Below are 3,706 nucleotides of genomic sequence, written 5' to 3'. Positions count from 1 at the left end.
AGAGTCTCTTTGGCAAAGAGACTTTAATAACCAGCAGAGGGAGCACAGAGAAAGATAAGGACCAGACAACACTAACTCATCATCAATGTGGCCAAGCTACTAACTCATCAATGTGGCCAAGCTCCAAAGAAGGTTAAACTACTAACTAGACTAGGTCTCCTAGTCCAAGGGCAGGGCTTTTGTTGGGGAAGAAGGAGACCCTGACACATACCTTCCCAGGTTTCTTTTCATCCTCTGAGCCTGAAAAAGTGAGCCACCCTTTTCTATCAAGAGCCATCCACTCCCCTTGCTGGAGACCATGCCAAGGACTCTTCCTACAGTACAAAATGTGTCTCCTCAGGATCTTCCCCCTCTACCCTCCTGTCCACAAAGTCTATACATAGGGGTAAGTGGCAGCGTAACTCAGCTGGGGACATGCTAGGTCTGATAAGGGAGGAAAGAAACCATATCCCAAGGGAGTAACATGATTTAACTGACATGGATTGCAGTGAATTTGACAAGATGTGTACACTGAAAACTACAAAACTTTGTTGAAGAAAGTTAAAGAAGACCTAAATTAATGGAAAGATAGTCCATGTTCGTTTATTAGAAGACATAATATTAAGATGGCAATATGCTCCAAATTGATCCATAGATTGAATGTAATCCCTATCAAAGTCTCACTCAGTTCTTCTGCAGAACTTAACAGAACTTAACAAACTGATCCTAAAACTCATATGGAAATGTAAGGGACCCCAAACAGCCAAAACATTCTTGAAAAAGAACAAAGGTGAAAGATTCAATTCCCAGTTTCAAAACTTACTGCAGAGCTACTGTAGAACTGGCATAAGGATAAACATGTAGATCAAGGAAAAAAGGTTGAGAGTCCAGAAATAAATCTACACATTTATGGGGCAGTGGATTTTCAAGAATACCAAAAAAAATATTCTGTGAAGAAAGAATAGTTGTTTTTTTTTTTTTTTTGATAAATGGTGCTATCCACATGCAAAAGAAAGAATTTGGACCCTTATCTCACAAAATACACAAAACTTAAGTCAAAATGAATCATAGTCTTAAATGTAAGAGCTAACACTATAAATCTCTTAGAAAAAAAGTATAAATTTTAGTGACTTTGTATTAGGCAATGGTTTCCTAGACATGATACAAAACAGTCAACCAAAGTTTAGATCATCAAAATTAAAATCTTTTCTTTTAATTAAAATCTTCTGTGCTTCAGGGAACACTACCAAGAAAGTCAAAAGACAGCCTACAGAATAGGAGAAAATATTTGCAAATCATATATCTGATATCAATCTAATACCCAGAATGTATATATAGAGGAGCCTGGCAGGCTACAGTCCACAGGGTCACACAGAGTCAGACACAACTGAAGAGACTTTATATATATATATATATATATATATATATAAACTTAATAGTAATAAGACAAATAACCCAATTTTAAAATAGACCAAATATTTGAATAGACATTTCAATAAGAAAGATATACAAATGGATAAAAAAGCATATGAAAATATGTTCAATATCAGTGATTTTTTTAGAAATGAAAATCAAAACCACAATAAGATACCACTTCACACCAATGAAGTGAAGTCTCTCAGTCGTGTCCGACTCTTTGCGACCCCATGGACTGTAGCCTACCAGGCTCCTCCCTCCATGGGATTCTCCAGGCAAGAGTACTAAGAATGACTATAATAAAAAGAAAGAGGGCTTCCCTGGTGGCTAAGTGATAAAGAATCTGCTTGTCACTGTAGGAGACATGGGTTCGATCCCTAATCCGGGAAGATCCCACGTGCCTCAGAGCAACTAAACCTGTGTGCCATAACTATTGAGCCTGTGCTCTAGAGCCTGGGAGCAGCAACCACTGAGCCCACGTGATGCAATTACTGAAGCCCGCGAGCCCTAGAGCCAGCGCTCTGTAACAAGAGAAGCCTACGCAATGAGAAGCCCGCACACTGCTCGCTGAAACTAGAGAAAAGCCCATGCAGCAACAAAGAACCAGCACAGCTAAAAATAAATAAATGAAAGTACAATTTAAACAAGAAAATGAAGTGTTGGTGAGGTTGTGGGAAAATTGGAGCCCTCATACACTGCTGGTGGGAATGTAAAATGGTGCAGCCAGTTTGAAAAACAGTGTGACAACTGCTAAAAATGTTAAACATAAAATTACCATTTGACCCAGCAATTCCACGTCTACAAGTATTCTCAAGAGAATTGAAAACATAACGTCCACACAAAGATTTGTACACAAATATTTATAGCAGCATGATTCATGATAGCCCAAAAGGGAAAACAACCCAAATGTTAATCAAACGATGACTGGATAAATGAAATTTGCTCTATCCATAAAATGGAATACTATTCAGTTGTAAGAAGGAATGAGAGTCTGATATATGCCACAACATGGGTAAACCTTGAAAACATTAAGCTAAGTGAAAGAAGGCAGGCATAAAAGGCTACATATTGTATGTATCCACTTAATGACATGTCCAGAGTAGGCAAATTCTTAGAGACAGAAAGTAAGTTAGTGGTTGCCAGGGGCCGTCAGGGAGAATAAGGAGTGAACTGCTAACTGGCACAGGGTTACATTTTAGGGTGATGAAATTACTCTAAAATAGATAATGGTGATGGTTGCCCAACCTTGTGAACATACTGAAAAACATTGACTTGTATACTTCAAAATGGTGAATTTTATGTATAATGCTATCTCAGTGCTTTAAAAAGGACTCAGGGAATTGAGCATGCTGGTATTGATGTACTATGAAAGACCAGAAACCCCACCAGGTGACTGTCCCACGGGAGGACGGGGAGGATACACCATCTACAAAAGCAATAAAGTATGTGTTGGTGAAAACGTACCAGCCTGGCTATGAAGTTCAGTGTCAGCTCTTTCGCAGGCTGGACTGATGGTAGGCTATATTATTGTAAAACTGACTTCCTTATTAGCAACGGAGTTAATACAACCCAGAAATAATTGAACCAGATGGCATCACACAAGTGTCAGAAACCATGAGGGTACAATTATGATAAAAAGTGGTAAGATCAGAGTGGCAACCGTGGGGACTTGACCAGCAGAGAGTTATGGAGATAATTAATGAAACTTGGTGTCACTTGCTAAAAAAATAGATGGGCAGCCAATAAGGGTACTACTCAGTTTGTACAAGCAAAAGAAAACAAAAAGGGTGTAGGGCAAGGGGCCCCAACCTCCAAGGTCTAGCCTAATGATCTGAGATGGAGCTGATGTAATAATAATAGAAATAAGCTGCACAATAAATGCAAGCGCTTGAATCAATCTGAAACCAACACCTCCCTGCCAGTCCCTGGAAAAACTGTCTTCCATGAAGCTGGTCCCTGGTGCCAAAAAGGTTGGGGAACACTGCTGTAGGGAATGGAGCTATTTGAGAGCAAAGTTTTTGAATACTATCGAAATTAAATTGGTACTAACTGGAACAACGTTGCTATACATTAAGGTATTAATAATAATCCCCAGGCAACCACTAAGAAAATAACTCAAATATATATGACAAGGGAATTAAAAATGTTACATTGGAAAACATTCTTTAACACAAAGGATGGCAAAATGGGAATAGAGGAGTAAAAAAGCCATGGGATATGGAAAAGGCAAAATGGCAGCTGTAAATCCTTTAATATAAAATGACTTAGCCGGTTGACTCCACCTTTGGACTCCACCTGTGGGCTCCACTGA

The sequence above is a fragment of the Bubalus bubalis genome, chromosome 11, assembly GCF_019923935.1.
Source record: "Bubalus bubalis isolate 160015118507 breed Murrah chromosome 11, NDDB_SH_1, whole genome shotgun sequence".
In the NCBI taxonomy this organism is placed as follows: domain Eukaryota; kingdom Metazoa; phylum Chordata; class Mammalia; order Artiodactyla; family Bovidae; genus Bubalus; species Bubalus bubalis.
This window is presented reverse-complemented; position numbering follows the sequence as displayed.